The 26,781-nt window shown below is 39.7% G+C and overlaps 1 long non-coding RNA gene across 5 annotated transcripts in view; it reads right to left on the reverse strand.

Moving 5' to 3' along the window:
- The window catches only part of LOC112668236 (uncharacterized), a 54,700-nt gene that overhangs the window by 2,603 nt on the left and 25,316 nt on the right, over nucleotides 1–26,781 (reverse strand). For 3 of the 5 annotated variants that reach the window (XR_004805020.2, XR_007408683.1, XR_004805022.2), the window contains 2 exons: nucleotides 25,255–25,382; nucleotides 1,259–3,225 (listed from right to left, as the gene is read on the reverse strand). This is a non-coding gene — a long non-coding RNA (uncharacterized LOC112668236). Of the gene's footprint in view, nucleotides 1–1,258; nucleotides 3,226–16,201; nucleotides 16,581–25,254; nucleotides 25,383–26,781 lie in introns of those variants that run through there. The other 2 variants (XR_007408684.1, XR_004805017.2) reach the window with 2 other exon arrangements.

A 26,781-nucleotide genomic window follows, 5' to 3' on the forward strand; every position in this document is an offset into this window, starting at 1 on the left:
TAATATTCATGCCTTGTGATCCCCACAGGAAACAATGTTTTTTAAATAAGGCAATATATTGAGGACAATGTATCTGGGGCACCTGGGTGGCTCAGTCAGCTAAGCCTCCGCCTGCGGCTCAGGGCAAGCAGGGCTCCCTGCTCAGCGGGGAGTCGGCTTCCTCCTCTGCCCCTCCCTCTGCTCCTGCGCTCTCTCTCTCTCTCTCTCTCTCTCTCTCTCAAGTAAATACATAAAGTATTTTTTTTAAAAAAAGAAAATCTATTTAAGTCATGACAGGCTGAAAGAAAACTCCATACAGTGAAATCGGAAGGAAAAAAAACAAACCTTATTTGGTAGTTTAAGACCCAAATAAGCAAGGCTTATTTCCTGAAAATAAATAAAAGGTAAATTAAAGCTTTTAAATAGTGATTTTTTGGGGGCAGCCCGGGTGGCTCAGCGGTTTAGCGCCGCCTTCAGCCCAGGGCTTGATCCTGGAGACCCAGGATCGAGTCCTGCGTCGGGCTCCCTGTATGGAGCCTGCTTCTCCCTCTTCCTGTGTCTCTGCCTCTCTCTCTCTCTCATAAATAAATTTCAAAAAAAAAAACTTTAAAAATAAATAGTGATTTTTTTTTGCATGATTAAGAAACTAATTCACTTTGTGTTACTATCATGTCTCCTCCTCAGTTACCTTTATTCTGCTTGATAAAGAGGAGACGTATAGCTTAATTCAAAGCTTCCAACCCATAGAGCAGCGCTTCTCGACATTAGCTGCATGTTTAGAACTGTCAGGGGAGCTTTTTTTTTAAGTTTTTATTTACATCCTGGTTCGTGCAATATCGGTTTCAGGGATAGAATTCAGTGATTCATCACTTAACATACAACACCCAGTGCTCATCACAGGTGCCCCCCTTAATGCCCGTCACCCACCTAGCCCCTCCCCCCACCTCCTCTCTGGCAGCCCTCGGTTTGTTCTCTCTAGGTAAGAGTGAGTCTCTTATACTCTGCATCCCTCTCCTTTTTTTCTTTCCCCTCTGTTCATCTGTTTTTCTTGAATTCCACATACGAGTGAAATCATATGGTATTTGTCTTTCTCTGATTTCACTCAGCATAATACCCTCTAGGCCCATCTACGCCACTGCAAATGGCAAGATTTCACTTCTTGATGGCTGAGAAATATCCCACTGTGTATATATCCCACATCTTTTTTCTCCATTTATCAGTCGATGGACATTTGGGCTCTTTCCATAATTGGAAGGCCGCTTTTAAATAATACTCATACCTGGGGCACCCAGGGGGCTCAGTGGTTGAGCATCTGCCTTGGGCTCAGGTCATGACCCCAAGATCCTGGGATTGAGTCCCGCGTTGGGCTCCCCACAGGGAGCCTGCTTCTCGCTCTGCCTGTGTCTCTGCCTCTCTCTCTCTCTCTCTCTCTCTCTGTCTCTCATGGGTAAATAAAATTTAAAAATAATAATAACAACACTCATATCTAGGCTTCACCTCAGATCCATTGCAAAAGAACACTTGAGAATGAACTCTACTCAAGAATTATTTATCAAATTTCCCCAGATGGTGGAGAAATTTGTAACTGTCCTCAGTTTGTTTTCACACTTAACCTCCATGTTACCTGTGCCTTGGGTATCATTCACCTGGACTGCCACAGTACCTGCCGAAAGTGTCCCCTCGCCATCTTCCTTGCCATTCCCAAATCAAGTGTCCTGAAAGGGCACTTAGGAAACTTGAATGTGCATACAAATCATGAGATAGAGGCTCTATTCAGTAAACCTTGGGTGAGGCTTCAGATTGTATTTTTCTTCCAAATTCCCAGATGACGGTCACTGCTGACCCACAAACCACACTTAGAGGATCAGATCCTAATTGCTATTGCATCAATAAACAAATTGATTAACAGTTAAAATGCGTTTTTCATTTTCCACCTCGTATAAACGTAATAACAGAGAAAAGTAAACATACATTCTTGCAAATGTAGAGAGTTACATTCACCCCAAATATATACACATACATATGCATATATGCAAATTAGTGTAGTAAAGTGTTAAATATTTCAATTACTGATCATTCTCTGGAACTTTTACTCTGATCTTTTTTTTTTTTTTTCAGATTTCTGTCCACGTCTCTAAGCTCTTTCTTTGTTTTCCTTCACTTTGAACGATAAAATTATCTTCAACAAATTAACAGATAAAAATATATTGACAGCCGTACTGCAGATTAAGACTTCCAGAATCATAAAGAAAACTGCTAGTACTGCTTCCTGATTCTGGAGGTTGTTTTCTCTTTCTTTTCTTTTTCTTATGTCACCTAATTAATTTGTCATTTTACATTTAAAAAGTGGACTCTTTCTCCTGCTGTTTGATGATTATCCATGCTGGTTAATATGTTTAAGTAAAGACACAGATTCTTTGAAGGCTTGAAGCTCTAGGACAGTTCATAGGACACGTCTGACGTCAGCGGACTCTGACCTCCCACAGTCAGGCACTCGAAATAAATTTCTCCCCTGAGCAACTTTAGGTCATATAAACTAAATATGTCAAAGGTTGGCAAGTACCCTTCATGGTGGGTAAGAGAAAATAGAAAGAAATAGAATTGGAGGATTAGAGAAATACACTGTGACAAACTTGATTCCATATTCTCCCTACCCATCTGTTATTGCATTTTTAAAAATATCTTCTCATTATGATCACCTAGAAATTAACCATACTGTGTGGGAACTAATACATACCTGGTATTGCTATACTTATGTTAAGTATAAATAACAGCAAACATACAGACTGGAAAAATGTTTTCCAGGAACTGTTGACAAATATTACTTAACCTTGGCGTACTTATATATTTCCTGCCCCGTGGTTACCCAAAACCCATAAGAAGAAAACACTCCTCACTGAAGCCTTTGGACTCAGACTGGGACTAAATCTGCTCTCCTGGGGTCTCCAGTTGCAGATCCTGAGACCTCCCGGCCTCCGTGCTCACCTGAGGCAATTCCTTATAATACATCTCTTCATGATATACGTAATTTAAAGACGTGGATACCTCTTATCTGTTGCTCTGAGGAATCCTGACTAATACACTGAGATTTGAAAGATGAAAACAGGGGCACATGGGGGGCTCGGTCGGTTAAGTGTCTGCCTTCTGCTCCAGTCGTGCCCCAGGTCCTGGGATGGAGCCCCGTGTCCGGCTCCCTGTTCAGCAGTGAGTCTGTCTCTCTTTCTCTCTCTCTCAAATAAATAAAATCTTTAAAAAAAAAAAAAAAAAGATGAAAACATTCTAGAGATCCTTAAACAACACATTCTAGAGATCCTTAAACAACACTATGCTTATAGTCACAACGGTGTACTATACACTTAAAAAGTCCGTGAGAGGGCCGGTCCCATATGATGAGGGTTTTTATCATGAAGAAAAAGCGGGGAGGAGATTTCCTTTGTTGAGCCCAGTATATTTTGAATGCCAGAGTCACTGAGATAAGGGCACACGCGGCCAAGGTTTGCATACTGGATACGGAAGTTTTGATGTTTCTAACGTCTCTCACTACCTGTCAGTGTTTAAATTATATTTAACTGTGGGTCTCATCACTAGAAAATAAGGAGCTTCAGATAACCATTAAGATGTTGAAGGTGGAATGTTCTTTACGTGGATCGCAACTCCTAAATTATAGAGAGCGTCTTCATAAGCAGACAGCCACCCTCCCTCTTTAGTCGTCAGTGGCTTATCCCGAGTGAACATCAGGAGAGCTGCAGTTTTAATATTTAAACTCATCACCAGAATCACAAACACATCACAAGCTATTACACCTGTGAAACCTTGAAAGTGTAACCTGAGAGTCTTTCCAGCCCAAAATGAATTATAAAAAGTGAAGTAGATTACAAATACGTCCCCAGCCTGAGGTTAGAGAGCTCATGAATCACTCCACCGAAAGAGCCCCCGAGCCCTAAATATCATTGTAAACCTCATATACTCTGTTGTTATGCATAGAACTATTTATAATATCAAAATAATACGGTATTTGGGATTTTCCCCGTAGTCCCGGTATTCATAATGGTTATAGTTTGCTTCTCAAACGACCCTTGAGAAAAAACACACATTAACATGATCGTAATGAAGTCACTGGAGGACTGCCGTTGCTTAGGAACATCACAGATTTCTAGCCTGGATTGAGGATTTATTATCATCTGAGCCATTGAAATCAGCAATTGGGTGCTTTTCCTTTGATTAGACGCTATTTATCAACGTGGCATCGCTAATACTTCCCAGTTAAGCTGATGGATGAAATCAATTCTATGTTGCATTACTCATCGTGTGTTATTTAATTTGGAAATAAAACTGTACCCTTACACATCTAAAAATACAAACTGTAGAAATGGAAGCACTGCATAATAAGCGGTCTTACAGTGGTAAATATTTTTACTGTTTTCTAAGCTTTACTCATTTTCATGCTTTTAGTTCTCCTTGTCACCTCACCTGTTTATCAAAGACAACGCAGAACTGATACATTTCTCAAAGGCTCTCGATGCACAAGCACTCACTCAAAGGGCCATTTCTGATCACTAACATACTGTGAGCCAGGGGATTTATGTTGACAACGGCCAAAATAAATGGCTCCGGTTTCAGGTTTTCATGAAAAAGACAAGCCTCCAAACTCGGAATTTTATTATATATAGCACTAATTTTTTTTTAAGATTTATTTATTTATTCACAAGAGACACACAGTGAGAGGCAGAGACACAGGCAGAGGAAGAAGCAGGCTCCCTGCAGGGAGCCCAATGCAGGACTCGATCCCGGGACCCCAGGGTCACTCCCTGGGCCGAAGGCAGGTGCTCAACCGCTGAGCCACCCCGGTGCCCCAATGTACAGCACTAATTCTTAAAATGACATCTTAATGTAGAAGATGTAGAAACCACTCCAACCATCTGCTTTGTCAGCTAACCTTACAATTGTGTGCCAACTCGTTTTTCTCAGATTAGCTCTATAAATTAGGCAGTTTGGGAAAAATACAACTCATCTTCTGTTCCCTTTAAAACCTATCCATTGATGCAGAACACAGAATGTGTCACTAGAGTCTGATTGCTCCCACTTTCTCCTTTGTGTTCTATGCATCATTGTTGGGTTAAAGGGGCAGTGGGAAAACAGAGGGAGTGGAGAACTGTTGGCCATATAACAAAGTCAAATGCTGAGAAAACAAAGGAGATTAATGTACCCTGTTTCAGTTTAAATACCAGAGTAATTATTGGAATAAGATAAAGAACAATTTGCCACATTGCTTGGAAATTTGTTTATGAGGCATATCAAATACAACTCTAGCGCAAGCCTAAGAATAATGGTTTTCACATAATCATAGTTAAAAAGTCTTCTGAAATTCAAGAAACTACATCAGATCATTCTGACACAAAATGATTCATTCTTATCTCAGGAGAATCTAATTTCATAAACAGCTCTTTCACTCATTTGATCAGCAGACACTCACTGAGCTCCTGACTAGACACTATTCTAAATGCTAATAATGAGGGTGGGAACAATACAGACAAAATCCCCGCCCTCTGAGAGCTTTCTTTTAGTAAGAAAGGCCTGAAACTAATATTGCACTGTATGTTAGCTAGCCGGAATTTAAATAAAAACTCAAAAAAAAAAAAAAAAAAAGAAAAAAAAAGCAGTCAAAAAGGAAATAGATAACAGTCTCAGGCAGTGATAAATTTTTCAAAGAAAAATAAAACAGAAATAGAATAGAGAACTATGTTCAAAAGCTTTTATTTTTAGAGTTAACAAGAAAAGCTTTTGGGGATCCCCAGGTGGCTCAGCGGTGCCTTCAGCCCAGGGCATGATCCTGGAGTCTCAGGATCGAGTCCCACATCGGGCTCCCTGCATGGAGCCTGCCTCTCCTTCTGCCTGTGTCTCTGCCTCTCTGTCTCTCTGTGTTTCTCATGAATAAATAAAATATTAAAAAAAAAAAAAAAGCTTTCTAAAGAAATAACATTTGGGCAGAGACCTGAAGGAAAGTAAGGAAGTAAGCCTCATGACTACCTGGTGGAAACACAATCCAGGGAGTGGGAGCTGAAAGTGCAAAGGCCCTGCGGTGGGAGTGTGCCGGGCATGTCCAAAAACAGGAAGGAGAGCAATACTAGTATAAAGAGTCAAGAGGAAGAGCAGCGAACAGATCAAAGAGGTAGCCAAGAGCTGCCATAAACTCTATCAATTATAAGAGTTATAATCCAACAATTGAGGTAAGGGAACCCTGGGGAAGAAGTGATGCAGGTGAAGGATTCCTGTTTGAGGCACCAGGTATCTATTGGAGGTTAACATGGAGATTTTGAAAGAAGACAGTTTGATAAGTGAGTCTAGAACTCCTAGGAAAGCCTGGAGATGTAAGGTTGAGTTAGTGCGTTGACGGAAATCAAAGTCCGGGGACTGGATAAGAGGACCTGGAGAATGGGTATAACTTGAGAAGGAATGAGGAGCAACAGAGAAGTTAGGGAAAGGATATAAAAGCAAGGGAGAGTGGGAAGGGTACGGCCAATGAGGGTAAAACCAAATGAGAACGGTACCCTCAGCCCAAGGAAGAGAGGGTTCAAGTTGTTGCCAAATACTGCTCCTAACGTCAGGTAGGATGAGAACCAAGATCTGGCCATTGATTTGGGCAGTTTGCAAGTTATTAATGACCTTTGCAAAAGGGACCAATAGAGGAAGAGAGATAATGAAAGTCTTATTGGAGTGCGTTCAGGAGAAACTTGAGGTCAAGTCATAGAAAGAAGTGATAGAGAGAGCCCTTCCTAAAAGGGTTAAGAAACATGGAGACAACCAATGGGTTAAGATAAAGAAGATAAGAAAACTCAGAGTGGTACCTGGAGGGGAGGGGAACGTGAGGTCAGGGAGGGTTATTTTATTTTAAAGATGTCAAATCTGTGAGTGATCGTTGGTAAAGGTCCAGCAGGGAAAAGGAAATCGCTAATAAGGAAGCAAGGTGGGTAATGATAGAGTCAAAATCTTGCAAGGGGGTGGGATCCAGGAATACTGGTGGAAGTGCTGTCACAAATAAAAGTAGAGCGAGTGGGCCAAGTGATGTAACGAGTGATGGGCAGGGTATGTGGTTGCAGATACAGGAAGGTACCACCTCCTCCTAGTTCCTGGGTGCTCGCATATCTATGAACCCTCGCCAGCTGCTAATCAGTTAAGTCTGCCTGTTTACTCCAGGTGAATCAACCTGAGGGAGGGGTTCGATTCAGCCCTCTGTGGCCAATTGGTTATTTCTGTTCTGTGGCTACGAGCTCCATCCCATGTGAGAGAGATGCCCTTTGGCAAAAGCAAACCAGAGCTCTTATGATGGAATCTCCTAAAAGAAGCAAATAGGTGTGTGAGTCTCCATCTCCATGTACCTCCATCTTTGGGTAATGATAGCGTGCTTCTTTTTTTTTTTTTTTTTTTTTTAAGCTTAACCACATCTACTCCCCCAAATCAGAGAAAATCTTGTATGGCCAACACTATATTAGAAGTTTCTTCCTCGGTGATAAATGAGGTTTACAAATAGGTCAACGGTCTCCCCACCTCCCCCCACTCAGACTAGATGTGTAGGAGACGGAAGCAGAAAGCAGGGTTAAGGAGCAGCAGAGACGTATGGGAAGGAAGGATTCTAAACCCCGGTTTCCAAGTGAGCAGCCAACAACCACTTCACTATCTGCTCCTCAGACCAGGTCTCTGACCCCATGCCTGAGTCCTGATCCAGCTGGTCTGGTAACAGAGGACATGGACCCCCCTCCTAGTTCCTTCGGCCCCCTTTGCCAGGCAGTACCCACCCCCCGCAACCCCAATCCACACCATGAAATTCCACAAGAGGAAACGATTGTCTAGAAACATTAATCCTAAGTCTGATTTCAACATTGAATATTGATCGTGACCTACATGAATCAAAATGTTTTCTACCTTCATGCCTCAAGCAGCCCCTCGGCCTTTGATCATTGGAACTACTAAGTCTCCTGTCTTTATTCTTCTACTCCTTTCTAACTTCATTCCCCATTTCCTATGCCCAGTTTGTCTCGGACAATGACCAGCATTTCTGTTGAAAATAAATAGGTCGAGGTCTTTTATGACTACTTCCCTTCTCACTGTTTTCCCTTCTCCGGTACTGAATACCTGTTGAGCTGCCTAAACCTGTCATGGCGCTTCATCACCCTTTGCCTCTTCAAAAGATGCCCTTTCTCCCTGGTATGGCATCCCCTAATCTCTGCATACATCCAAATAAAACTCAAGTCTCAGATCTTCTGGGACCCCATCTCCAAATATCTTGACCTGTGTGGTTCTCAAACTTGGCTGACATTAGAATCACTTGGAAACTCTAAAAATAAAACTGAGGCCTGGGAGCCACCCTCAGAGATTCTGACTTAGTTGGATGGGGATGCCACCTGGGTGTAGGGATTTTCAGCACCTCCCCGGGCGATTCTGATGTACAGCTGAAGTTGAGAATCCCACCGTAGATGACATATGCCCTCCTGCTGCAACTGCAGATCCTGTCACAGATTCTTATCAGAACTTCTCACCCTGTACAGTTGGTTGTCTGTGGACCATACTTTATTAGACTTTGCATCTCCAGTGCCTGCCTCAAAAAATAGAAGAATATTCAATATACAGGTTTTGAGCAAATGAAGGAATAAAATTATGTCTATATATGAATGTTGTGACTGCTTAATGAGGTAAGAGAACCTGAAGTATCTTGGGGGAAAGAAAATCACATAAATGGAGAATAAGGGAAATAGTATAGCTGGAAGTGGTTGCATGATGTGAGAGCCATGTTTGGAGCTACTTAGAATGATCCCTGAGCTACACCAAAAAGGAAAAAAAAAAAAAAAAGAAAGAAAGAAAAAACAGCAGGTCTTTCACAAAAGTTACAAAATGAAATAACTGACAATCACACTTTTCCCCCGGTGTCCTCAAAGTGTCAACAGAAACGAGTCTCTAGAATTGCTCTGGTACCTGCCGTTTCATAACAGATGATTAGATAACATGTCAGCACTTTTTTTTAAAAGCAAGCTCTGAGCCCAACATGGGGCTTTAACTCACAACCCTAAATCAAGAGTTGCATGCTCTCCCCGCTGAGCCAGCCAGGCACCCCGACATGTCAGTGCTTTTAAACTAACCTACCTATGATTTGATCCCAAATCATAAGTTGTTTTTAAGTTGGTGGAATCTAATGCCCTTTATATAAAGTTGTTTTTAAGTTGGTGGAATCTAATGCCCTTTATATTACTAAGGCATCTGGATTCACCTCAGTTTATTATCCATACTCTATCTTATTTGAAGGCAAACATAAGAAGATTTAAAAAAAAAAAAAAAGTACAGTAAAATAAGCATGAAAAGAAATCCAGGAAGCACTAGGAGACTAGATGTAATGCCAAACATCATTATATTGGGACATGCTCCAATTATGGTATGTTTAATCTTGAGCAAATATGAACTAAAGATTCAATGATTACATTAGTAGGTAATATACACCAATTTTGCAAAACAAGTAAACAAAATCTGAATTTTAGGTTCATGCTTAGGTATATGTTATGAGAACATTTACTTTTTCTTAAATTTGTGAGAATTGCAATGAAAATCAAAGCATTTGGAACCTATCATTTTCAAACTAAAGAGAAAGAAAACATTTTTAAGAAAAGTTGTCCCTGCCATTGAAGGTACAATCTCCAAGAATTCAACAGAATTCTATCAGTTTTCAGAGGATCTGGAATTGAAACTTTTGAATCCTAAGATTTCTATGATTCCTGGCTTAGATATAGACATGTCACAAAATAGGCCATGCTGAAAATAATGCTATTTACAGAGGGAAGGATGCTACCATTCTGAAGCTGAAAAGCAAACTAGATCATTTTTATCTATTTAGGTGAAGTTGATTTGTTTTGCCCTTTTCTGTTTTGATATAATCAGCTATTATTTGTGTTAGTACTACTATTTCTTTGGCCTTTGAAAGTAGCAGACGAGCACAAGTATCTGAGTTTTTATTACTGTAGCTGACTCTCTGGTAGGCAATTTCCACATTCCACTCATAACTCAGGAAAGGGAATTGTCTTGCCTAATAATAGATCCTTAGGATGAATGCTTGAAGTCACAGACAACAAACAAATATTTACAAGAACTATTCAGCTACTATAAAAGAGGGAAGCTGGCCATTAAGACAACAGGAAATGCTGGGAGCTAAAGAGAATTGCGAATCTTAGGTATCTGTAAAGGCATTCAGATCGTCATCCTCATCATCAAAATCATCATCATCATCATCATCATCATCATGCTGTCCTTCATTTGGCCCCTACTTTGAATTCAATATTTTACATAATGGTTTTCCATAAAACAAGGAATTCTAGCAATAAAATTGGTCAAGAAATCACACATTAAAAAAATTAAAAAAATTAAAAAAAATCGCACATAATAAATTTTTGTTTAGAGATAGATACTCCAGAGTCCTAAACCAACTACATCCATCCACAAAATTGCATGGCTGAAATAACTTGGCACAAAATCACACAAGTTTTTCCTTCTCTTGCAACATATTTTTACATTTACCCATTACCTAATAGACTTTGCAACTAGAACAAAAGAATAAAGAAAATGTACATATAAAATGAATACCTACTATTTCTAGAGTCTATACCAGAATAATTTCATATATTCATTTATTTAATCCTCACAATAGATTATGAAAAAGGTTTTATTATCCCCGGCACACATGATAGAACTGAAAACAAAGATATTAAGTGACTTATTCAAGATCATACTAATAAATGACAGATTTAGGACTGGAACTCATGTATTTCTGTCTTTATGCAGTCTCTTTCCACATCATAAAAAAAGTAGATATATATATATATATATCCTCAAGAAACCACTATCATGATGACATTAATGTTTATTTAAAAAGTTGTATAGGTATATTTTGAACCTCATTGTCCAAAATAGTCTTTACCGAGATTGCTTTATTTGGTAATTTCTCTGTAGAAACGCTAAACAGTGAATTTTTTTTTTTTTTTACAATACATTAGTAAAGTCTATCTTTCGTCTGCATTGGCATAAAGCGAACCAACATTTTAAAAAATGTAAAATAATTTTACTGATGGAAATCACAAATATGCTCTCTTGTAGAAAATAGCTAAGAGCAACATTTGGCATCACAGAACACTCTATCATGAGAAATTTGCATTAAAATGTTATTCTGGACAAGAGGTATTTGTCATTCTCATCCAAATATCAAACATAGAAATAATTCTCAAATCAATTAAATTCTGCTAACTTAAAAAAAAATGCGGGACGTTGCCAATTCAAAATAAGATATCATCACAACTATGCTTGGAAGCATCTGGAAGGCACAAATTTCAATGTGACTAAAAGCCTATTAATACTTTAATTGCAGGATTGCATGACCTCAATCATTCAGTTAGATTTGTACGTAACTACTGAGAGGTGCCTCTAGAATATGGGATCTATTTCACACTTGAAAATGAATGTTTTTCAAATATGTTTCATCATTTCTGTCAAATTGATTCAGTCCAAGACGTATTCCGAAGTGCGAATTTATAAGCACCTCGAGAGAGGATACCCATAGGTATAGACAGTCGTTAAACACAGGTGTGGAGAATGGTCTCCCAATATCCTCAAATAGAATGACACATGCCTGTTAGGAAAACCAGAGAAAAGGGGAAACACTCTAGCAGCCGTTTCCTAGGTTTTCAGCACTATTGTAATCAGTGAGCAATGTTTAAATATTTAAAATACATGCATTTCCAAAGCCGGGAATGACCCCTTCACCCTGCCCTTTGCTGAGGGCAGGTGGCCTTTGCACCCATCCAGATTTTTAGCCCAGAGTATAAAGGAGAGAGCGCCCGGCAAATCAGAGCAGCAGGGATTCTCTGCCGCAGACCCCCCTGTCCTTGGTAGGATGTTGACAACCACCCTGCTTCCCGCTTGGTCCCTTCTCCAGGGTTCGGCAGCCTGGATGCAGGACCAGCGCACAGGCCTCCCGGCACCTGCCCTCCCCACCCCACCCTGACCTCTCTTTGGGGGATCTCAGCACCTGTGCCCCCGACCCTGAGCTCTCTCTGCAGGATCTCGGCCCCTCCTACCGCCCAGGCCAGAGTCAGGATGCTGAGTCTTGCCCCCCGGGGCCGTCGCCCTGTGCTCCGCCCTCGCAGGCGACGCTCACCTTCCCGGCCCGTGTTGCAGGAGCGCAGGAGGCCTGGGCCCCGGTCTGCCCCCGCCCCGCCCCCAGCACTGGGCAGAAGCCGGTGCGGCCCCAACAGCACAGGTGCGGCCCCAACAGGACAGGTGCAGCCCTTAGCCGAAGAGCGAGGGGCGGAGCTGTGGGCGGCATCCTCAGAGCCCTGGAGGCCCTCGCCCCCCTCCTGCTGGGACAGGGACAGGGACAAGGACAGGGACAGGCACAGGGATAGGGACAGGCACAGGGACAAGCACAGGGACAGGCACAGGGACAGGGACAGGCACAGGGACAAGGACAGGGACAGGCACAGGGACAGGGACAGGCACAGGCACAGGGACAAGCACAGGGACAGGCACAGGGACAAGGACAGGGACAAGGACAGGGACAGACACAGGCACAGGGACAGGCACAGGCACAGGGACAGGCTCAGGGACAGGCTCAGGGATAGGGACAGGCTCAGGCACAGGCACAGGGACAGGCACAGGGACAGGCTCAGGGATAGGGACAGGCTCAGGCACAGGGACAGGGACAGGCTCAGGGACAGGGACAGGCACAGGCACAGGGACAGGGACAGGCACAGGGACAGGGAGAGGGACAGGCACAGGGATAGGGACAGGGACAGGCACAGGGACAAGCACAGGGACAGGCACAGCCTCCGTGCGCACCCCACGTGCCGTGGCATCTCCCCCTCGTGGCCAGTGGCCGAGGCCAGGCTGCTGGGGGCCGGCACAGGCCTCCCCGGTATCTGTCGCCCTCCACCCCCATAGCCCGCCGGGTCACCCAAGAGCTCCCTGCTGAGCATCCGAGGGCCGTGGGGACTGGCGCTGCCTGTGACACCTGCATCCGCAGGACTGTCAGGCTGCAGCTGGCCCCGCACGGTGACCGTCTCCTCCTCCTGGGCCTTGACCCGCCCGGTGCAGGACCCCGCCAGGTGTCCCTTCAGCCTGGGCTGAGCCCGGCCCTGGGGAGCCGCACCTGCTGCCCTCACAGGAGCGTGAGGCCCGGTGCAAACCCGCACCCAGGCACTGACTGGGGCGAAAGGGAGTCCGAGGGCCTGCCATGGGGGGAGACGACACGGCCTACTCACGGGCCCAGGACACTGCTGCTCACTGTGGGGCGCACACGGGTGTCACACTACTGTGGTGGCGGCGGGGGCTTTGTTCCTGTTTGTTCTGTTAGGGTGACCTCCTGATTCGCTCCGTGCAGGGCCTTGCAGAGCTTCGTTGCGGAGAACCCCCAGGATGAAGTCTCCAGAAATGTCTCAAAAGTGTAAGATGTTAATTTACATCGTTTTTCTTTTTTTTTACTTTGGTGTGTGTCGTCCTTTTAAATTATAGAAAACATTATAATGGAAAGCAAACATGAAAACTTAAATATAGGGCAGAGCCTACCTTTCTATGTATGATACTACCTGTTTGCTAAGAAATACCTAGTAGTACCATGTGACTGCAACAGAAATACTTCCTTACTCATTCATTAGGAAAGCAAATACGCCTACTACTACTTTGACATTTTACGGAAGCTACTTTTAAATCAGAATATTTAGTTTTCAATAGTCATATAATCAACAGAGGTGTATTTATATATATACATACATATGAATATTTGTAGGTGTATGTATGTGTGTTTATTATATATTATATATATATATATTTTTTTTTTTTTTAGTAGGATCCACACCCGCCTGGAGCCCAATGTGGGGCCCGAACCCCTACCCCTGAGATCAAGACCTGAGCTGAGATCAAGCATCAGGCTGCTTAACTGACTGAGCCACCGAGGCGCCCCAAGGTGCATTTATATTTTTTAATGGGGTATAATTCCTTATGTATTTTTTTGCATATTTTCCTACTACACATTGAACTTGTATGTTTTTAAAATTACTGCATCTAGACAAATGTAAATGTTATTTTCCAGCTTTCTGATACCTACTATTTTAAATAGATATTTTTGTCTTAGAAAAAAAAGCAAAAACAAAACAAAAACAAAAACATATACATTGATCTGGGTTTAAAATTAAATAAGCCTTTTTCAGTAAAAGAAGACTGGAAAAAAGTAGATTGTTTAAGTGCTAAAATATTGAGAAATTTGAAGTTGTTCACTATTTGTATTTCCACCGTTATAAATATTGTCTTGGTGTATATACGGTTACTGCAACAGAACTGATATCACTTTGTTTTTTAATAAATATAAATCTGAAATTTTTATATTTAGAAATGCTTGAACTACTTTGTTTTTAATTTCAAAAATTTAATTACCAAAATAGGAAAAGTATTTTGATACAGTGCACATAACTTTTTTTATATATAGTTTCAGAATTTTCCTACTTAACTCTTCTTCTATAATTGCGATGTTTTTGTTTTCATAGTCATTAAGCTTAATTGTTCCCACTTCCTTTCTAAATAAATACCTGTTTGGAAAGTCGCTTCAATTTTGGAAAGATGGGCTATTTAAAATGCTGTTTTCCCTGGCCATAGAAAAACTTATATTAGGAAAGCATCGGGTAGCTAAACTCCTAATTCAGGCTAAACGGGAAATGAGTACGTGCGGTGTGTGCCTGTTACCTGAGAAGTGTTGTTACGGAGTAAGTGATTTAATGATATTTCCTTTAAAAAAGATGACTTTTGCCCCAATGCCACGCTGAAATCCCCACTGCGCAAACTCCTTGATGATTATGTGTGCACCGTTAGCTGGAAAGCCCCCCGTGGTACTGTTCAAGGAGACGCTGCTTTGGGAACTATCCATCCTGTAGGTACCGCAGGTAAAGCCTTCCTGTTCCCTCCTGTCCTCTGGCTTACCTGTGTCCACCAGGTGGTGAGCCCGGGCTCAGGTAACAGTTGATTTAACTCCCTGAAGTGTGTAGTGACATTGCTGGGTGCTGCTCTGCTAAACTTCATGACCTGGGTCTTCCTTTCCTCACTACGTCTCCTGGATGGTTTCCCAGCTCTGTGGCTGACGCCTTCTGCTCACCTTTTAAATACATGTTTTCTTAAGATGTCAGCTCGCAGCCTTCTTCTCTTTCCTACAGGCCAACCTCTCCCCGGGCAACACGATTTTCTTCCTGACTTTCCTTAAGACCAATCTCAATATGATGTTCAAATCTTTATCTTCAGCCCAAACTTTTGAGCCTCGGAACTGTCTCCTCTAGGCCACTTAAAAAAACAACCCACTCAAACGCCTTGAAAAGGAAATCTAAGTCAGTATGATCACCACTTTCCCCCCCAAACCTGCTTGTCTTCCACAGTCCGCTTCAGTACGTAGAATCACTCCCCATTCCGTCTCGTTCCCTCATCTCCCCTCCCACACTGAGGCAGGAGTTAGTTACTAGGTCCAACGTACTCTCTTTCAGACTATCTCTTAAGCCTCCCCCATTTGTCTGTCATTTCTGGTCCCACCAACTCCTCATATTATTGAAATCCTCTCTGATCTATCGAACCTCCAGAGTGATTGGATGAAAATATAAGTTGCTCCTGTTACTCGTCTTGCAAAAATCTCTAATGACCGTTGGGCCGCCTGGGTGGCTCAGTGAGTTAAGCATCCAACTCTTGATTCAGCTCAGGTCCTGACCTCTGAGTCATGAGATGGAGCCCTGCCTCGGGCTCCCTGCTCAGTGGGGAGTCAGCTTGAGGTTCTCTTCTCCCTGTGCCCTTCCCCCTGTGCTCTCTTTCTCTCTCAAACAAATAAGTAAATCTTAAAAAAAAAAAAAAAATCTCCAATGATTGTCAATAATCTATAAGATAAAATTCAAATATCTTCACTTACAAAACTTATTGCCACATGGTCAGAGCTTGGCTTTTCAGGCCCATCCCCTACCACTTTCCTTACATGTCTTAAAATCCCTCATGCCAAACTATTTTCTCTTTTCCAAACATGCCTTGCATTCCACACCCTCTACCTTTGTTTATTTTTTTTTTCTCTGTCCCAAACCTTCTGTGCCACATATCTCTTCCTGGAAAGATTTATTTTTTTTTTAATATTAAAGATAAACATTGTCTCTTCTCTGGAGTCCTCACACATGCTTTCCCTAGTATAATTTTAATTGTTCATTCACCTGTCTTCCCTCAGTACATTAAATATACCCATAGTAGAGTATTAAAACATAATGTATTATATTGTGCTGTGGTTCATTGAACGTGTTTTTATTTCCTAGGGAAAGGAATCTTGTCCTAGTCATCTTTTATTCCTAGCACTGAGGCATGCTAAATCAGGAATTTAATCTAGGTTTATTAAATAAATGAACTAATAAATTCATGACAGTCTGAGTGTACTACCACTCCTGTCTCTTTCTCATTTTTTCCCTCAACATTGAATTGGTCATAAGCGCCTATTTATTTTACTTTCAAATTATCTCCTCAATGCAGTCTTCCTTCTTTCCTCCATTTTCATTGGTTTGGTGGAGCACCTAGATGCAAAGGGACATAAAATTGTTTAAGCAAATGATGTAAAAAGAGGCTTTCGATTTTTCTTTTTAGTACTAAGTGGGAGTTAAGGCAGGGAAGAAAAGAGTTAATGCCTTACTGCTGACACTTGGGTTGGAGTCCGTATTTGACTCTTAAAACTATAATGAACAATAAAATGATCTTTGAAATCTTAAGGTAATATTTCTGTAGCTTATAGAAAGTTCTGGATTATCTAATTACTGGATATGCAATTATAATTCATGTTGAATTACTCAAATATATTTCAGTTTCATCATTTCCCTTAGCTGACTTCACTACCAACTCTTTAGGAACCATCAACTGACATATTTCTCACCATACTTCAAGCCAAATCTGTGCTACTTTAACTTCTTAGCGTTTGATAGCTCATCATAACTCTTTGTATTTGTGCGTTTATAAATTTGTGTATGTGCTTAACACTATTAAGTACCTTCAATGTGATGATAAAAATAATATCGTAAAAACTTAGGTAGGGACAAAACTCAGAGAACTCTACTCACTGACTTTCTAAATTATAGAATTTTAAGTGATGTATAGGAAGCATGTGATTTCATGGCTTTAAATGCTGGAATTAAATTTCTGTCCCAAGTAGGAGATTTTCAATGATGTTTGCACAAATAAAGTACAAACTATAATCCAGCTGGTCTATCTGCTACATACTCAATTTAGTGGATTTATTAAATAAGTGCCTGCTGTCGTTGGTATTAAACACAAGAAAAAAAACGGCAAAAAAAGCCATACTCAAAATACACTTTTAGCCAAAAATACCCGCACTCATTTCCAACGTTTTGGAAAGGATTAAATTGTTTACTTTCATTAATTACTAGATAAAAGAGAAATTATTTAACTTATTTAAATAGCAAACAAAAAATAAAATACTAATCATGCACAACCATATACGTTTGTTCCACCAAAGTTCACTTGATTTCTTAAACTTCCATGTATATTGTATTTATCTGTTGACATAGTATTATATTGTACATTCTAATCTACAGTTCTGCACTGTTGTAATTAGAGAGTAAGAATGGTCACATTTCCCATATAATATACTCCTATTTTGTTTGGAATTCTAGGTTAAAACTCTAAGATTCCTGTTTTCAACCATGACTGAGTACCCAGGATTAGATTAACTATCCTGATTTATCAACTATAAAACCCAACAAAATAGGTGAAGCATCAGATGACACATTTTTGGTGACAGGTAGCACAGAACAATAATCTATGAGACAAAAGGGAACTGCTGAGATGAGTCCCTCAGTTGCCCAGACTTTCATCTGGAGGCACTTTCCAAACCACTGCACAAACACGTGGAGCCCAGACATAGCATAGAAGTCTCCTTTTTGTAGAAATTAACAGAGCTACAAAATTTGTATGAAAGTGAAAAGAATGCAGAATAGCCAAAATGATCTTGAAAAATGAGAACAAAGTTGGAAGATTCACATTATCTGATTTCAAAACCTACTACAAAGGTTACCGTAATCAAGACACTGTGGTGTTGGCTTAAGGGCAGACACGTAGACCAATGGAATAGAATAGAGAGCCCAGAAATAGACATGCAGTTATGTGGTCAATTGCTTTTTACACACATCAAAGTAATTCAATGGAGAAAGAGAAGTTCTTTCAACAAAAGGTATTGGAACAACCAGATATTCATATGGAAAAAAACTAACTTCAGATGTGTCTCTCACAGTACTCAAAAATTATTTCAAGAAGGATAATAGATCTAAACACAAAAGCTATTATAAGGCCCTATGAATTCTTTATATATTCTAATAAAAACCCTTTTTTCAATGTAAGTATTGTACATATTTTCTCAAATCTATGAATGTCTATTCACTTCACTTTCACATTACTTTCTTAATGGAATCTTTGATAAGCAGAAGTTTTCCATTTTTATGAAGTCTACTTTGTTATCTTTTTATGATTTGTGCTTTGTCTTGTCTAAGAAATCTTTGACCCCAAGTTTACAAATATATTCTCTACGTTTTCTTTACTATGCAGACGTTCAAATACAAAAGGTTGCGTGTAATGACTATTCAGGTGTCTTCCTCAGTGGGTATTTTTTAAAATAAAGGATTTAGCAAAAGTTGCTAAAAATATTAACTCATACTTTTAGAGGAACACAAAGAATAGTTACAACTGTCAATTTTCTCTCTCTCTTTTTTTAAAGATTTTATTTATTTATTTATTTATTTATTTATTTATTTAGCAGGGAGGAAGGGGCAGAGGGAAAGGGAGAGAATCTCAAGCAGACTCAGTACTGAGGGCAGAACCCAACACAAGGCTCAATCCCAGGACCCTGAGATCCTGACCTGAGCTGGTCACCCAGACATGCCTTCTCTTCCTTTAAATATGATGTCTTAGGGGCACGTGGATGGCTCAGTCAGTTAAGTGTCCAACTCTTCATTTCAGCTCAGGTCATGATCTCAGGATCCTGAGATCAAGTTCCACATGAGGCTCTGCACTAATGGAGAACCTGCTTAGGATTCTCTCTCTCTCTCTCTCTGCTCCTCCCTGCTGGCTCACTCTCTCTCTAAAAGAAAAATTAATTAATATTTTTTTAAAAGTTTTAATATGATATCTTAAAGTCTGGGCATTAACATGTCAGATCTCGAAGGCTCTTCCAAGTTCATCTATTGGTACAAATGATCAATAGATCATGATAAGAAACTGATAAATAAGAATACTAGATAAGATAATAGATAATAGATAAGAAACTGTGAGGGAGGGGCTACATCTGGGCAAGTGGCCAGGCCAGCGCTCAATGTTCTACCTATTGCCTACCTATTGTTCTACCTATTGATTCAGAAAGTGAAAAAAATTACATGGTATCTTGCTCAATTTTCTTGTATATCATAACAATAAACATTATAGAGCAGTAAAATAAAAATAAACTGCCTCAGTAGGTAGAGCATGTGAATTTTGATCTTGGGGTCATGAGTTCAAGCCCTATGCTGGGTGGAGAGCTTGCTTTAAAAAAAAAAACAACGAAAAAATCAAAAACAAAAAAATATTTTTGACCCACATGACACTCTTGGCAAAGAAAATTTGTGTTAAGATTCACTAGAACTGCCCCACCTTGTGTTAAGCCTCAATAGAACTGTTCTACCGATACATATTGTATTTTCAATCCAGTACCATGCTGAAATTATGATAGATCTGTGTCATTTGTTTCTGATTTGACCTTTATCGCGTGACCTGTATTTTTGAAATTACACACACACGAGAAATGTCCAAATCTATTCAGTCATACAAACTAAGCCTTGTATGAATTTCAAGGAAAGTGTAACATGCCTGACACCAAAAGAAACAGAACGTGAGTGTGCAGCAAAGTATTGCCTTCACAAGGCAATAGGTAAAACGTTGAGTGCTGGCCTGGCCACCTGCCCAGATGTAACCCCTCCCTCACAGTTTCTTATCTACATTCTTACACTTGGGGTATTACATTGATCATTAAACTAAGGGCACATCTCCATGAACAACTGGAAATTTGAAGGAACCATAGCCATGCATACATATCCATCTGGTGGTGTACAACCTTTGTGTTCTGGATTGCTGATTCAGCAGAAAATCAATGAGGAGGCCAAATTAGATTGCTCATGTGTACCAATAGATGAACTTGGACCAGCCTTTGAAATCTGACGTGTAAATGCCCAGACTTGTGCTAGGTTTTGGGAATACAAAGATGAACGAGACACAACTGAAGCCCTTAAATACCTTAAGCTATTGAAATAGCTCTTAAATATTCTGAATATAGCTGATTTTGTTGGGACATGACCCACAGCTTACCTTCCTGACTCTTGATTTAAAAACAAATTTTGGGAGCATTATGTTTTAACTTTCTTTAGTGAGAGAGCTATAAATGAATTATTTTAAATTAGAATCCACCTGTGCCTTAAAGTCTCTAAATCTATTGCTACAAACTGTTGGATTGTATGAGCAGCCCAAAACTGATAAATCATTGATAAAATCACATCAAAAATAGTGATCTTTTTAACCTAATATCAAGAATAGCAGCAATCTAGAAATCAGAACTAAGAAGGGCTCCTGGCTGGCTCAGTCAGTGACTTTTGATCTCGGGGCTGGGGGTTTGAGCCCCACTGGTGTAGAGATTACTTAAAATCTTAAAAACAAAATGAAAAAAAAAAAAATCATGGGACGCCTGGGTGGCTCAGCGGTTGAGCATCTGCCTTCAGCTCAGGGAGTAATACCGTCCCGGGATCAAGTCCTGCATTGGGCTCCCTGCAAGGAGCCTGCTTCTCCCTCTGCTTGTGTCTCTCCTGTCTCTCTGTGTCTCTCATGAATAAATAAAATCTTTTTAAAAATCATAACTAAGAGATGATGAATTGTAAGACTATCCTTCCTGAAATTACTGAGACTTATAACTAACATTGCATGAGAAAAGAATAATTGTAAAAAGAACATAATAAGGGTGCCAGGTGACTCAGTAGGTTAAGCGTCGGACTATTGGTTTCTGTTCAGGTCACGATCTCAAGGTCCTGGAATCGGGCCCCAGGTTGAGCTCAGAGCTAACAGAAGAGACTGCTTGTCCTTCTCCCTCTGCTACTACTCCCCCAGCCCATACTCATACTCTTTCTTTCTCAAATAAATAAATATAATCTTTAAAAAAATAAAATATTTTAAAAAAATAAAAAAGAACATAATATGTAATAATAACATAATAGAGTTTATGACACAAATGTCAGTAATCTTTATCACTCATTTCAGAAGCAATCCTTTTCATTCATAAAAAAAAATTTATTTTGAGGGTCTTACATGTGGTAGGCATTCTTCTAGGTGCTGGAGGTATAATGATGAGAAGAAAAATAGCAAAAATAAATGCATTATCAAGGCACAAGCACTGTAGCTGGGAAAACATAGATATGATTTTGTTTGAGTGTGGGTATATCCCTATATGTGTGTATATACATATATTTGTGCATATACACACACACTGAAGGACATTGGCTTAATCATAAGGGCAGAGGAAGTCTCCTGAGAAAATAATCTTTGAGTTAAAGATCTAAAAGATGAGTATGAGTGAGTTAGATGAAGTTACATTCGTGTGAAACATCAGGAATGGCATATACAACACCTGTGGTGGAAGCAAGCCTGGGGAATACGGTGGCCTCAACAAAGACCTATGTAGCCAACCCACATAAGTGAGAGAGAAAGCACAGTGTGTGGTGAAAACAGAAAACTGGGTTAGGAAAAAAATACATAAGACCTTATGGGTCTTTTTAAGGGTTGACAACTAACAGGATGGAGTGTTTCGTTTAGTGTTTAGTTTACAGGATATCTTAACGAGACTGTGAATAAGCTAGCAGAGTAATTACCCCATAAGAAATACTTGGTGTCAAAAAAATAAAAAAAAATAAAAAAATAAATACTTGGTGTCCTCTTTTTTGGGGAAGACGGCGAGTACATTCTTACATGCAAGAGATAGTTGTGTTATGCTGCATGATGTAGTTGCTATTGTCTGAATGCGGATAGTTCAAATTTGGATGATGTAGACCGTGCTGGATAGTGTGTGTCGATACTCAACAGAATAATATGTAAGCTCAAGGCCCATATGAATATAATATGAATTATATTTTTAAATATACATTAATGGTACTATGAATATGTGATCAAAGACATTCAACATCACCCTTGTCCTTCTAAACATCTGTTCCCCAATACCGCAAGCAGTAAAAATCTAAAAACTACATTTCCCAGACATCTTTGCAAGCAATTTTCTGTTTTCAATTCTGTCAAAGAGAGGCACTCCTCTAAAATGTGGAAGTCAATTGGAAAAGGACAAACATTGTATGTTCTCATTCATTTGGGGAATATAAATAATAGTGAAAGGAAATATAAGGGAAGGGAGAAGAAATGTGTGGGAAATATCAGAAAGGGAGACAGAACATAAAGACTCCTGACTCTGGCAAACGAACTAGGGGTGATGGAAGGGGAGGAGGGCAGGGGGTGGGGGTGAGTGGGTGACGGGCACTGAGGGGGGCACTTGACGGGATGAGCACTGGGTGTTATTCTGTATGTTGGCAAATTGAACACCAATAAAAAATAAATTTATTATTAAAAAAATAAATTAAAAAAATAAAGTGAATTTGAGCACCAAAAAAAAAAAGTAAATAAATAAAAAAATAAAATAAAATGTGGAAGGTTCAAGAGAAAGAGAAGGATCGTTCTCCTCCAGAAGCAAAGCATAAAACTTGTGTTTGTCAGACCAGCAAATAGCTGGTTTTGGAGTTGATCCAGAAGCGGAGAGGGAAAATCAAACAGGGAAGGAAATAAAGCCAATAAAAGGACATTGATGGGGTAACAGGATTACATTGTCGTCAGCCAGGGCTCAGTCCTGCTGGAGACCCTCGGAGAGACTGTGTAACGAACCGTTCAGAGAGAAAATTGAGGAGCAACCAAAAAAAAGTAGAAGGAAAACTGAAAAAGAGGGAAGCCAAGGAGGAAGAAAATGTCAAGACCAACCACAGAATCAATTGAACCAATTTGGCAAGAAAGATAAGTTCCTAAGGTGTCTTTGAAGTGGGCACTGATGGGGTCATTGTTAATTGGGGCAAAGGCATCTTCAGTGGTATAACTGGGACAACGCTTGCCTGAAGCAGATTGAAATTTAGAAATTTAGCTGTGAAAGTGAGCAGAGGGTAAGGGAGGCTGTTACAGAAAAAATATATGAATGTAAGTGTCTGTATTATGAATTCCGTAATAGATTCTTATATTATTCATTTACTTATGTATACTCAAGTTCACAAAAAGCCATAGATACAAATACTAAGTTTTTTATGTTCAACATTTCATCAGGTTTTTAGGACTTTGTTATTCACGGTGGGAAAAGCATAATTTTCTCTTGATTTATTGGTTTATCTGAGTAGTCATTTTAAGTGTACAACTTTTTCTCACATTTAATAAAATTAAATTAAAAAAACTGAGGTCCCTTATATACTCTAATCACTTGGCTGCTTATGTTTTCTCCGTATTGAAAGTGACAAAGCTTTTAATACACTAGAGCCGCCTACTAAAACCTCAGAATTGCTCGTACTAATTGAGAATTTGTCAGTATGTTACCCTCGGATGCACGTGGCTAAGTCACAGTGGTGTCAGGGGAATCACAAAAAAAAAAATGTGATGCAATAAGGCTTCACGGTCTTTTATTTTTTTTTTAACATGATGCATGGCTCATGACATACGCTGCCCCTAAAAATGTGAATTTCGAAACTCCTCTCCTAAGCATAGCGGAAGCGGCATCTTTTTTTCTATATTAGAATTTACCTTGGCAGAACTATCTAAAATAATTCCATGGGTCTATGTTCAACCAACAGTGCCAGAGTCTAGGCTAAGCATCAGAGATACGAGCACCGGGAAGACATGCCTTGGAATAAGTTTTTTCAAACCACAGCTTGAGATCAATCAGGGATTTGTTAAATCAATGTACGGGGTTGCACTAATGGTTCTAAAGAAATGGAATGGGATGGAAAACATCAAGGTTACATTTCCCTTGGCAAATATAAATATTGTTTCATGAAATTCACTTTCAATTTCATAGGTCACCCACGTAAAAGGTATTCCTTGCTATGGTTGAAGGCAAAAAGATTTGAAAGCTATGGTTATAGACGGACTCTTTCATAACCCAGAGTGGTGGCTGAGGGAGGAGGGGCTGTCTGATGACAGACGTGTAAAGAGAGCGTTTCAATATAATGATATTAGTTCTATGGTAAATGATATTCAGGGTTGTATGGCGGCTGAAGGAAAGGCATTTATTTAACCCAGCCTGTAAGATAACAGGTATTTTTAAGAAGAAAATAAATTCAAGTGTCTACCAATTATACTATTCAACAACCCAAGGTTATTTGTTAAATAAACTCATAAATGTGTTACATAAAAATAACTGGAAGTACTACTCTTGAAAATATTTTATGCCTCCTAAAATGCTGTACAACACTGCTTCGGTATTGAAACCTCACAAGCTACAATAACATGTTTTTTAGATAAATGAAGAAAAACGTTATATAACTTTTATCCACAGAGTTCTGGAGTTTACTTTTGAAGTCATAAAATATGGATTAAAACAAACATGATGTCATCCACATTTGGAAACCCTTCAAATCGATCTTTAGCTTCATATTAAAGAAGAAGAAGCACACATCAAGAATGCAACATACATATTTAAAGCAGCTTCTAGGGAGTAGAGTGTTTCGGGTCTCGATAACCCCTCACACAGTGATGATTCCCAAGCCTATACTCGGTTCCAAGCCTGTGTCTTCCAGTATTGAGCAGCTCCTTCTGGATTCCCACAAATACCTCAAATTCAACATTATCAGAATAAATTTTTAATTTCAAAAATAAGATTCTCTTTGGGGTGCCTGGCTGGCTCAGTAGGTGGAGCATGCTGCTCTTGATCTTGGAGCCGTGAGATTGAGCCTCCCATTGAGTGTAGAGCTTACTTCTAAAAATAATAATAATATTCCCTCTTATATACCCGACCTGGATAGTAGCATTGCCACCCAACTAGATACTTGAGCCGGGAACCTAGTAGTTATCTTAGATTCCTTCCTCTCTGTCGTATATCATTCCCAATTATGAAAAAAAAAAATCAACCTAGTAGATTTTCTGAACTTAATTTACCCTTTCCTTTTCTTTCATCTTCTGCTGCTTTAGCTCACTTCACTTCTTATGAAAAGTTGAGTAGGCTTCATACCTCCCATCTTGGCCGCCTCAAATCCAAACTCTTTTCTGCTGTCAGGGTGACGTTTCTGCAAAAGAAATCAAATGACATTTTTCTTCTACTTAAAATTCTTCACTAGCTCCTTATTTCTTATTAAATAAGATCTTTAGAATCCAAGATTTTTCTACCAGCTTGCCTTCAAAGATAGGAATCTGACCGGTGAGCATGTTTAATGTCAGGTGTCCATTACTGGCTGTTACCTGCTTTCCCCTTGCAACCTCCATCATCCTGCCCCCTCACACGCACATCATCTTCTGGGAATCCTAAGCCACTTGTTGATGCCTGAGGACACAGTTGTGTCTCAAGCTATGATTTTCCACAGTCAAGTCCTTTTCCTGCAATTGTACCTCTCCTTTTACTATTAATGCTTCAAGACTCCACATAAATGTTCACACATGGTTTCACGCCTGTCTTTTTTTTCTGAACTTTTTGATATTTTCTTTTCTAAATTCCTGGAATTATTAGTAGAGGCAAAGTTAATTATTGTCTCTTCTGTATTTCCATTGACTCTTGTAAGTTTTATTATATTTATCATATAAATATTTTATTAATACATGATATAAATTATTTTATTATAATAGAAAGTTTCTATCCCCACCACTATATAGTGAACCTTCACGGTTTGGGGCTCTATTCACCTTTGTCTCCTGACCTTGTGACACAATCTGAAGCCTAGGAAATGGATTTAGTAATAAAGGTTGTTGAATAAATAAATTAGCATAACAACACAAATATCATTAAGTGATTGTTATTCTAAACACTGCCTCTCTCCCAAAAAGAGTCCATGGTAATAATGTGCGATCATTAGGCTACATCCAAATTAAACTTGGAGATGATTATCATTGCCATATGCTTATATACACTCAAAACCTTAATGGTTATTACATTATTTCTGGGTTTGTTTTTTTTTTTTTTTTCAGTATTAGAGGGACCAGCTTCGACTTGGTCAGGATCCTTGTATATCAGTATGCATTTTGCATCATGGGATACCTTTTTTTCAATATGGAAAATCAAGTGAGGGGAACAGAAGAAAGACTAATTTGGGATGAACTGATCTTGGCAAAAATATGCTTTCTCTTCATGACTTGGTCAACAATCCCTCAACATTTTGCTCAGCATCCATATACCAGACTGTAATTTATAAGATTCACTTTTTCCCATCCTGAAAACCCAAATTGTTTGTCTCTAGTAGCTTATCTTAAAAATCAGAGTTACTTGTCTAGGCTTTGGTTCCTTTTTATGTTTCTTTAGCCTTCCTTAGAAGTTTCTGGTAGTTCTTCGATCACATATATGAAACACTATTCCTGCATTTTTAAAAATGTAAATCAGCCCAAAAAGGTGAATTCATTCAAGTAGCATACTTTTAATTTATTACCAATTTTCAATTCCCTCTTAATTACATTTGCTTCATAATTTGGAGACTTTTC

The sequence above is a fragment of the Canis lupus genome, chromosome 36 (assembly GCF_003254725.2).
Source record: "Canis lupus dingo isolate Sandy chromosome 36, ASM325472v2, whole genome shotgun sequence".
Classification (NCBI taxonomy): domain Eukaryota; kingdom Metazoa; phylum Chordata; class Mammalia; order Carnivora; family Canidae; genus Canis; species Canis lupus.